The sequence below is a fragment of the Callorhinus ursinus genome, unplaced genomic scaffold (genome assembly GCF_003265705.2).
Source record: "Callorhinus ursinus isolate GAN/ISIS: 27379988/994484 unplaced genomic scaffold, GSC_fseal_2.0 scaffold4, whole genome shotgun sequence".
Taxonomy (NCBI): domain Eukaryota; kingdom Metazoa; phylum Chordata; class Mammalia; order Carnivora; family Otariidae; genus Callorhinus; species Callorhinus ursinus.
The window spans coordinates 59,520,053-59,532,363 of NW_027397066.1; positions in this window are offsets into that span (position 1 = coordinate 59,520,053).

Genomic DNA, 12,311 nt, shown 5'->3' on the forward strand with positions numbered 1-12,311 from the left:
CCATATTCATATATACACCAAAAAGATAACTTCTGATTTAAAAAAAAAAAGAAATCTGGGCTTTTGTGCTGGTCCTGGTGTAGGCTAAGTGGCAAGGCCCTAGATATCCCAACCCAATAAACCTGCCACGGTGGCCTCATCCCCTCCTACATGGTCCCAGACACTCCTCTGAGTAAGATAACAGAGGTGGAATATTATGTACAACTGGTTTTGGAGTCTGCTCATTCTGTTCAAATTGGAGCTGTGTCACTGAATGCCTGGGTCACAAATGACTCACCTTTCTGAGCCCAGTGTCCTCGTTGATAAAATGATGGTAATGATTTGCAGTTTTCGTATTCCCAATGATGTATAACTCTAAGGCAGAGATCTTGCATATTAGAAATTATTCAGGGGGCGCCTGTGTCGCTCAGTCATTAGTGTCGACCTTTGGCTCAGGTCATGATCCCGGGGTCCTGGGATCGAGCCCCGCTTCGGGCTCCCTTCTCCGCGGGAAGCCTGCTTCTCCCTCTCCCACCACCCCGCCCGCTTGTGCTCCCTCTCTCGCTGTGTCTCTCTCTGTCAAATAAATAAATAAAATCTTTAAAAAAATAAAAAAAGAAATTATTCAGTGCATTACAGTTGTCATATTACTATTAAAACCTATTTGTAGGTACATAGAAAGTAAGAACTCGCTTCCTTCACTAGCCTTCTCTTACTAAGAGTTGTAGTGGAGGGAAGGAAACAGTACCCAGCAAAGCCCTGAAGGGAAAGAAACACTGAGCCTAAAATTCTATGGATTTGGGCATTATCTGCCTCTTCATACTCCCTTAGACCCTTCCGACCTTCTTTTCCCTCCTTTCCATCCCTCCTCTCTCTTTCAATTCTCTCTTTTTTTTAAATAATTTTTTATTGTTACGTTAATCACCATACATTACATCATTAGTTTTTGATGCAGTGTTCCATGATTCATTGTTTGTGCATAACACCCAGTGCTCCATGCAGAATGTGCCCTCTTTAATACCCATCACCAGGCTAACCCATCCCCTCACCCCCTCCCCTCTAGAACCCTCAGTTTGTTTTTCAGAGTCCATCGTCTCTCATGGTTTGTCTCCCCCTCCGACTTACTCCCCTTCATTCTTCCCCTCCTGCTATCTTCTTCTTTTTTTTTTCTTAACATATATTGCATTATTTGTTTCAGAAGTACAGATCCGTGATTCATCAGTCTTGTACAATTCACAGCACTCACCATAGCACATACCCTCCCCAATGTCTATCACCCAGCCACCCCATCCCTCCCACCCCCCCACCACTCCAGCAACCCTCAGTTTGTTTCCTGAGATTAAGAATTCCTCATATCAGTGAGGTCATATGATACATGTCTTTCTCTGATTGACTTATTTCACTCAGCATCAATTCTCTTTAAAGACCAAGATGACATATAACCCAGGGTGTGATAATTTATTTAAACAGTAAACAGAAAGTACTATGTTTTGAAGGTCTAAATAAATGAACTATCTAGTTTTCCAAAGTCCAAAGAAATAAATTAATCTTTTATGGCAAAGAAATTAATGTTCAATGAGCTTATAACAAAGTAAGTTGAATATATACCCTCCAGGCTTTAGATGCTCATTCCCTCTCCTTCCTCCAACCTCTTAGGAAAGAAAAAGTAGAGAGTAAGAAGTCGGAAGCAGCAAAACTGGGAAGGAGAAGAGACTTAAGTTTGAAATAATTCTTTAAAAAGATCTTTCATGGAAGCAGAATGGTATTTTCAAGGGGTGGATTAGTAAGGAAGGTGATATCCTTGTACCATGAACATTTCTCACCTTTCTTTTGTTTTAAGGTAAAAACATCAGTATATTTGTCATTAATCTCAGTATAATTTAGTGGCTCTTATGATTCCCACAAACAATTCAGTTATGTCCTAACCTCATAATGCTTGGAGTTCAAGTTTTTTTCAGAGATAACCATATGTGTTCTTTTAATGATAGCTTTAAATTGCTTTTATGTTTCTCATAGTATAATTTTTTCCTTAAATGTTTCTTTAGCCCTGTAATATATACCTACCATCTTTTTGTAAATGTAGCATTTTTAAAACGTTAAAACGGGGCACATGGGCGGCTGTCAGCTATGCATCTGACTTCCTCTCAGGTGATGATCTCAAGGTCCTGGGATGGAGTCCCATGTCTGGCTCTGTGCTCAGTGGGGAGCCTGCTTCTCCCTCTCCCTCTGCCCCTCCCCACCTCATGGTCTCCCTCTCTCTCTTTCTCGAAAAAATGATCTTTAAAAAAAAATAAAATGTTAAAACGTTTACATGTGAACATGTAAAATGTTCGCAGGTGACTTAGCAGGAAATATATCATGCCTGCAGAATATTCTACTGCTTTTGTCTTCTGTTACTGGTGTACTGAAAGTTTTTACTGTCTCTACTAATGACTACCAGAGGCCTTTAGTAATTTTGTCTTCAGCACTACCACCCAATGATGGTCCACACGGATGGTTACTTTTGAGACTCAAAGAAATATAATCCACCAATGCAAAAAAAAATGAAGTGAACATCTCGCTTTAAATTTACTGTGTTTAGATTTTGTGCCCTGGGGGAAGAGAAGGATGGATTTTGGTGGACCTATGGTCTCTGCCATAGCTGGTAAATGAAAGCAGAAAGAACACAGATGTGAATACACATATGCAGGATAATCGCATTGATTTATTGTTTTGTAAGACATTATCTACCACCAGAGAAAATGAAACTCTCACTAACCTTGGTTCTAGGCTGAATTTTAATCAGATAACGTGTATGAAAATGCTTTGACAACTACAAAGTTAGGCACAAGCATGAAGTGCTGTGATTATTGCTTGTTTTAGCTTCATGCACTGAAAAAAATGCATATTGAAAATGTAAACATTTACCCCTAACAATCATAGCAAATGTAGATTTTATCAGTGCTAAGCTGCATAATGCTTTCCCATCTTTGACATCGGGCTGGATCTGTGTTGCTGCTGGGCAGCAGTTATAGGGAAATTGCCATGGTTTGTGCATAGTCTTAGAGGCTTAGAAGAAAATCCTGTAGACCAAAGGGGAACACCCTTTTAAGTAATGCGACATCACCAACCCTTTTAAAGGCAGAAAGGAAAATAATGTGTGGAAAAACAAAAATACCGATGATTTCAAAGTTGAAAGTGCTTGTGAAAAGGAGGACTTGGACTCGAAAAAGCCTAAGAAATATATTAACCGATGTATTCCACTTATTATTTGTTCCTTTTTATGCATACATAATACTAATATAGACACAGTAATACTGGTGTATATATAGAACATATATACTAAGAATCGATTTCTATTGTGGATATTGCTGCTATAAACATTGGGGTGCACGTACCCCTTCAGATCACTACATTTGTATCTTTGGGGTAAATACCCAGTAGTGCAATTGCTGGATCAGAAGGTAGCTCTATTTTCAACTTTTAGAGGAACCTCCATACTGTTTTCCAGAGTGGCTGCACCAGCTTGCATTCCCACCAACAGTGTAGGAGGGTTCCCCTTTCTCCACATCCCCGCCAACATCTGTCGTTTCCTGACTTGTTAATTTTAGCCATTCTGACTGGTGTGAGGTGGTATCTCATTGAGGTTTTGATTTATGGAAAGAGCCAAGATGTCCATCAACAGATGAATGGATAAAGAAGATGTGGTATATATATACACAATGGAATATTATGCAGCCATCAAAAAAACACAAACACAAAACAAAATCTTGCCATTTGCAATGACGTGGATGGAACTGGAGGGTATTATGCTGAGCGAAATAAGTCAATCAGAGAAAGACATGTATCGTATGATCTCACTTAGTCTCAGGAAACAAGCTGAGGGTTGCTGGAGTGGTGGGGGGTGAGAGGGATGGGGTGACTGGGTGATAGACATTGGGGAGGGTATGTGCTGTTGTGAGCGCAGTGAATTGTGTAAGATTGTACTTCTGAAACATACAATACATTATATGTTAAAAAAAAAGAGAAGATAGTAGGAAGGGAAAAATGAAGGGGGGGAATCGGAGGGGGAGACAAACCATGAGAGACTGTGGACTCTGAGAAACAAACTGAGGGTTCTAGTTTGTGGGGGTATGGGTTAGCCTGGTGATGGGTATTAAAGAGGGCATGTATTGAATGGAGCACTGGGTGTTATACACAATGAATCATGGAACACTACATCAAAAACTAATGATGAAATGTATGGTGATTAACATAACAAAATAAAATAAAATAAAATAAAGTATTAGGCAAAAAAAAGAATCGATGTCTAAATAAGACTAGTGTATCTCTTTCAACTAGGGTAGAATTAAAATTCTAAGTAACAAGAAAGCCATGGTGATAGTTTAAATTTTTTTTAATTAAAAGAATTCTCCTTAATTGTCATAAAATAATGGTGCATCTTATCGATGGCATTTTATATTAGATGGACTCAAAATTATTTTTAAGGAAGTTTTTATTTTATTTTATTTAAAGATTTATTTATGCATTTGAGAGAGAGAAAGAGCAGAGGGAGAGGGAGAGAGAGAATCTGAAGCAGACTCCCCACTGAGCATGGAGCCAGACGCGGGGCTCGGTCTAACGACCCTGAGATCACAACCTGAGGTGAAAGGAAGAGTTGGTCCGACCGTGCCACCCAGGTGCCCCAGACTCAAAATCATGAACTTCTCAGTACCCGCTAGTCTGGAGCAGCACTCCTCCACCAGATATGCTGGTGACTCAGCTGTGTGACTTCAGGGCTGCCCAGCTGAGCGCTCAAATGGTTTGCTAAAACTCTCCTTCACTAAAATTATGTTCTCCAGTGAATAAAATTGCCGGAGAGGCTTATAAAATGTTCAGAGTTGTTACCTGAGAAAGCTAACACATCGAGGCATTAATACGATTTACCACCACCTTAGTTCCAATGAACTAATTTTGTACAAAAGGTGAGATGTGACAAGTAATTTCTGATTGCTACATAAAGCATCATTAAAGACTACTGGTTGGGTTGTTAGTCTCAAAAATTAGGTCAGCTTGCCATGGCAAAGGGATAAGAGAAGGGAGAAAGATCCCAGTAAAAGCTCAGGGGAGGGAGTGCCCAGACGATCTTTGCTTACTCTTCTTCATTTTGCTTATGGTCCACTTTGGCCTGCATGGTTAACTTTCTTCCAGTCTTCCAGAATTTCACTGGAAATGCAAACCCAGGTAACTCCACCTGGGGTAGAGCTGAACCTGGGAAGAACAGGCCTTTCTCCTCTGACCCCTATTCAATCAGGTAAAATCTGATTAAGATGAGCATTGTAACGGTATGAAGATCTGCTACTGATTTTCTAAAGCCTCCTCTGTGTAGATAATATGCAAAGAATCTATTGTTATATTTCTCACTTAATTTTCATCATAACCCTGCAGGGTGTTACTTCTCCCATCTTAAAGATAAAAAAAACCACTAAGGCTAAAGTAAGTGAAATGACTTGGTTATGGACACAGAGATGGGATGTGACATAAATAGGCCTCTCAGGGCCTATGGTTTAGAACACCAGACTTTTCTAACATAAGATCAGGCCTCTCTTTTTGTTTGCAAGCTGTGAAGGTAAAATAAAATCAGAGGGGACATAAGAGAGGTAATAACATACTTGCATTCTGGGGGTGGTGCCATATATCCTGATGATGGAATCTTGTAGGCCCTTGATAAACTTTCCTTCTTCACCTGAGCCTAGATGTGGGAGGTCTGCATTAGTGGTATGACATCCTACCACGGCAATCACAATAGAAAAGTATTTAACCTTCTTAAAAATCTTAGACCAACTTTATAGCCTACAGCAAAAGGTTAAGACTCTGTAAAGCTAGATGAATCTGGGTTTGAGATCTTCTAAATCCAGATAACTATAATTCAGAGGACCTTCCAGGAATAATCTCAATGACTAATCCTTCCTCCATTAAGACTCAAAGTTCCTGAAAAACCTGTAAGAAAAATCTAGAAAGTTTATTATGCCTTCCAGCTTCTAGATTAGTTCTCAAGAACAAGAAATGTACTATAAAAATTTAAATATGGAAACAAAGGAAAATATATCGAATGTCAACAAACTCCTGGTCAACTGAATTGTTACAATAATTAATTCATCAGTTGGTTACTCTCTTAGTAGACTGTCCTGAGGGGCTTACTATGAACCAAGCATAGTGAAACTAAAAGATGATAAATACAACCAACTGTCTCTTTCGTACTTTTTCTCTAGGTCACATCCTGATCCTGTCCTTTGAATTTTATCAGACAGTTTCAAGAGGAAGTAAGGAGACGAAGCCCAGGATCAAGAAAGCCATTTCCCCCAGATATAGGGTAAAGCTGGCCTAGCCTGTCTACCTCTTTTACTCTGTACCATATCTTGGTCTTGCAACACCTCAAAGTCTTCTCCAAACTAGTACATAGTACCATGAAGAAAACAATACCATTGATCCCTTGCTCCTCCATCTAAAATCTTCACCTTGGGCGCCTGGGTGGCTCAGTCGTTAAGTGTCTGCCTTTGGCTCAGGTCATGATCCCAGAGTCCTGGGATCGAGTCCCGCATTGGGCTCCCTGGTCCTTGGGAGCCTGCTTCTCCCTCTGCTTCTCTCTCTCTCTCTCTCCCTCTGTCTCTCATGAATAAATAAATAAAAATCTTTAAAAAAAAATCTTCACCTCTTAGCATGGCGGCTCACTTGTGATTGTTAGGGGGACCCCATTATATCTTTGACTCACCTCAACATTCCTCCTTTAGAATGTAGTACAGAGGGATGTACAGAGCACCCCCTAGAGATGCATGTAAGTGACCAACACTTAATCCATCAGAGTTACTATAAATTCTGTGAGAAAAATAATTCGGAAGAGTTTTTAGACCACACTACCTTATATGTGCTAATGTTATAAGCACAAAAAGTAAGTTAAAAAGTTAAAGTGAGGAATACTACAGTCTTGAAATTTAAATCTTAGGGGAGGATACAACCTTAGTTCAAATCTTAGCATGGTCCCTTATCAGCTATGTGACTTTGGGCTAGTAACTTAACTTTTCCAAACCCAAAGTTTTGTATTTTTAAGTTGATAATTAGAGCAGAACCGATTCACTGTGTTCGTATGAGGTTTAGATGGGAGATTTCATATAAGGCATGTGACATGGTGGCTGGCACATACTAAGTACTTAATATTAAGTATGAAGATGATACTCAAGATGGCTTCCATGTTATCCCAAGATTTGGTGCAAATATAGCAATCACTGGTATGGGATTTTAAAAAGAAGCAGGCTTGTTAGAAGAGGAGGTAGAGATTTATACCTCTGTGGGAATCTCAGATCCTAAAAGCAGAGGTCTGAAGCATGGTGGAAAGCATTAATGGTAAGGAAATGAGAGATAGAGGAATAGAAGTTAACATTATAATATCTTGCAAACAATTGGCCCGATAGAGGAAATTTTCCTAATCCATGTAACTACAAAATTGTCCAAAAAAAACTTTTTAGCTCCTCTCGGCCCTATATTCCAGTTTGTCAAATAGATATTGAATGCTTACCTTGTACCAGGCATGATGTGAGGAAATGCTGGGATCCCCAAACAAACACATTCGATATGAGGGTGTTCTGCCTCTAGCATCTTTTTTACCCGGCTGTAGGCACACTCATTCTGGATAAGATGAATGTTCCTGTCTTCCCTAGTTATTCCATAGGTCCCCTCCACAGGTAGGGGAGAAATTTTTTTTTTCAGTTAAGGGTACATAAGTGCCTCATCCCTCTGCTGGAATAATAGTACCAATGAACACTTAGTGATGCTTATTGCGCACCAGGCGCGATACTAAGCGTTTTAGGTGCACTCACTTTTTAAGTGCTCGCCAAATATATTGTGAACTATGCATTATTGTCATTCTCATTTCTGATAAGGAAATGAGAACACAGAAGTTAAATAAGTTGCCCCAAGTCACATAGCTGATTTGCGGCAGAGGGATGTTAGGATATGTTCAAATTCTGAATCCTGAGCACACTCTTCAGCTCCAATGACCCAGAAGAGTAAATCATTGGCTATGACTTTAAGCAGCTCAGATAGTAGTGGTGGGTGAAGTTGGTCCTCTAGCCACCTGCTGGAAGTCTCATTTGGGAATAACAGCGTATCTAATGAGTTCTTCACTTGACTTCCTGAAAAAATTGTGTCTCTTTAAAATATAGAGGAAGAGACGCGGAGGGATTCCTGCTTTGTGTGTAATTCTCACTCACAAGGTGAAATTGGTTGAAAAGTTAGAACAAAATAAAACATAAGAGAAAAATGACTATACAACCCTAGAATTAGTTATGGCCACACGGAGAAGGACGAGCATCAGCTATGTAACCCCAATTGAAAGAAGACAGGCTTTCAAAGGCATATTGGAGACAAACAGGCATATTTATAGGGCTTAAGAAGCTAAAAAGAGTGTATGCTTTCAAAGAGTTAAAAGCTCTCAGAAAACATGACTCCAATTTTGTAATTATTAACAATTTTAGTTAAGAATTCTATAAAAGCTGGAGGGAAAGTTACATAGTCAAGTGCAGATAAGAATAACTATTACAGACCTGTGACAACAGCATCTGAAGAGGCTGAGATATAGGAAAATGACTTGGGGGGGCGCCTGGGTGGCTCAGTCGTTAAGCGTCTGCCTTGGCTCAGGTCGTGATCCCGGGGTCCTGGGATCAAGTCCCACATCGAGCTCCTTGCTTGGTGGGGAGCCTGCTTCTCCCTCTGCCGCTGCTCCCCCTCCTTGTGCTCTCTCTCTCTCTGTCAAATAAATAAAATCTTAAAAAGAAAAGAAAAGAAAATGACTTGGGACCATGGAAAATTTGCCCTAATTATGTTCATAATGAAAATAGCAAATGGGAGCATGACCGGTTGCTCTGTGCCAATGGTGTAACACGTATCACACACACACACATACACACACACACACGCACGCGCGCACACATTTTCTTAAGCTTTTCAAAAAGTTGTGTGTCAATGCTACACTGGTTCAGGTGTACAATGTAGGGATTAGGCATGTCTATACCTTATGCTATGCTCACCGCAAACACACGCACATTTTTAAGTTTCGTGCTATGGTGAGCGCTGTGAATTGTGTAAGACTGATGAATCACAGACCTGTACCCCTGAAACAAATAATACATTATATGTTAACTTAAAAAATAATAAATAAATAAGTAAAAGTTTGTACTTTGTTGTGATTTAATTTTTCTGCCAAGGAGAACAAAAGAGGCAGAGTGGGTATTTGAAGAAGTATCAAAATCCGAGATGAGTGCGGGATTTCCTTCTTTTTAAAGGCTGCATGGTATCCCATTGATATGTATGTACCACCTTTTCTTTGCACATTTATCTGTCAATGGACATTTAGGTTCTTTCCACATCCTGGCTGCTGTGAATCGAGACACAGTAAATATAGATATGAGCGCTACTATCTCTTCGAGGTCCTGATTTCAATTTTTTTGGATTAATACTCAGATCATACAGCACTATTTTTCGTTTTTTGAGGAACTCCTATATCATTTTCCATACTGGCTGCACCATTTTACATTCCACCGACAGTGTGCAAGAGTTTCAATGTTCCCACGTCCTCACTAACAATAACTGTCTTTTGTTTTTCAGGTAATAGCCATCCCGACAGGTGTGAGTTTCTGTACTATGCAACAACATGGATACACCTTGAGGACATAATGCTAAGCGAACTAAGCCAGTCACAGAAAGATAAATACTGCATGATTCCATTTATAGGAGGCATCTAAAATAGTCAAGTTCATAGAATCGAGGAGTGGAGTGGTGATTGCCAGGGGCCGGGCTGAGGGAGAGATGAGTTACTAATCAACCGGCATAAAGCTTCAGTTAGTCATGATAAATAAGCTCTAGAGATCCGTTGTACAACATTGTATCTACAGCCAACAATAATGTATTGTACCCTTGAAATTTTGTTAAGAGGGTAAATCTCATGTTGTGTTCTTACCACAATAAAATAAAATGTAAAAAGGAAAAAACACCAAAGCCAATATAGGGATTTAAAAAAAGAGTTCCCCAATCCTTTGATGAATTCAAGTGTTTTGATTCATATGAATTATATTCCAAAGCACAGGGGTCGGGGAGTGGAGAGGACGAGCTATTAGCCATCTATGTGAAATCAGTTCCAAAAGACAAGATAAGGAAATATATTTTAGTGATCCCAAAAGGGAAGAACGCATATCGCCTCAATGATAGGTTGCTAAACTTAAGCAGACTGGTGAGAGTCCTTGCCTCTGTTTCATAAATAACAGTTCTTTTTGGGTTGTTTATCCATAAGCAGAGAGGACAGAGGCAAGGAGGGAGGTGGGGAAGGTAGCTTGCATGGTAGAGTTCCTCAAATATTTGAAGAGTTGTCACATAGAAAATAAATTCTATTCATACTGCTCAGTGTCTTCGGTTGCAACAAGGACCCAAGGGTTAGAGGCAGATGAATTTGGAATCAATAGAAAGAAGTTCTGTCTAAAATTCTAATGAGAGAATAGATTCCTCTGGGAAATAATGAGTTCCCTGGCACTGGAAATGCCCATGCTGTGTATTGAAAAGGAAATTCAAAGAATTTCATCTCACTCCGAACCTGGAGGTGCAGAGATTCCAAGACGAGATGACCTTAAACAGCTTTTTTCAGCCATAAAATGCGAATACAACGTGTCAAGATTTCTTCTTTCAACACGGTTTAAAATGACCAGATGGTCACTAAGAAACCATTTCTGCTTAAATCTGCCATGAAACTAGACATTTAAAAAAATAATTTAAAAAAAGCGAATTAGCATATAAATGGCTAAGAATTCCCCATATTCTAGGTGATCTTCAAATTGCGATTTAATTTAAGACGAGTACTTTTGGTTTATGGCCCGTAATATTTATATGCTCACCTGCTCCCATGGAAATACAAAAATAAATACTGAAGTGTATGTCTTACAAATCATGGTCTATTTGGTCTCAGCAGTGATACAACCGAGCAATTTCTGCATTCTTAGCCTATCAACAAGTCCAAGGTAATGGCGATTATCCAGTCATTTCAATGTGAGTTGCACAGGTTACATTTCAACACAGCCCACATCACCGTCTTTCAGCTATCCGGAATATATTTTTAAGAATGCCTGAGGACACAAAATGGAGATTTAATGCAGCAGGAGGAACATGGACTGCACTAAAACACACCCCACATTCCCACAAACAAAGAAATCTAAAGGAAGGAGGCTTTGTAACTAACTACAGCCGATGCCCAGAGAAAACGAAGGGCAAGGCTTGAAGTGCAATCTAGACTGAAAAGCTGTTATTGAGTATCCAGCTGTGATGACAAATGACGTTTGTACATCTTAATAACTTCTAACTGCCTTATCCCTTTCTTTGGGCAAACTGTCAAGATGGTAAATGCCGCAGAAAAATCCCCTCCAGTGAGTAAATAACTTTAACTCTCTCCCTTCAAAGGTTCCTAATAGGAGATTTTCGTTTTTCATTATGTACCTTTCATTTATTTAGCATCTTTCTCATCCTGAAAAGCCTTGGAAGCATCCATTCCTACTGCTGTCCCTTGTGGTCTTTGTTTTACAAATAAGGCAAGCCTTGGCATTAGGGCTAGAATCAAGATCTTTTTCTACTGAATCCAAAACAAAATCTGGCACACTATCTCCTTCTGCCACCTTCGTGCTGACAACTTTATTAATAAGACCCATTTCAAGTCAATCTAGACTTGCAAATTGTCATTGCCTATCATTCCAGGCACAAGAAAGAAATTAGACCCCTCCTTTAGAAATTCACTTAGCAGAAAATGGTATGGGAAAGAAATTAAAACACTTACTATAAAAACCTTCCCTCAACCCTCTCAATTTTTACATTTCTATCATCTCTCTTGGTGTAAAGATATATTTACACTGCAGTTATTTTCAACTATCTGCTTTATTATCATCAAAAATACTTTTCCCCCATGAATCAACGTGATAGCCCTGCAAACAATAAACGTCTCTCACGGCTTTACAGAGAAAATGTTTCCAAAAGTCTTTTGTCCAGAGAAGAGATTCAAGCCGTCTGCACCATCTTAATGGTCACTTACGCAATGCCCTGCTTGGGAAGACAGAAATAAAATAACTAAAGATGGAAAAGTTTATCTTCTCTCCCCCACCACCTCATACCCTGATTTCCTGCTTCATTTCCAATGCTATAGCATTAACTCAGACCCTTATCATCTCGTGCCTGGAATAATCTTCCAATTTTCCCAACCCCACCATGATTTCTCTGCTTCAGTCCCCTCATATGGAAAGTGGAGAATAATAATGATTCCTCTTTCATTGGATGGCTGTGGAAAATAA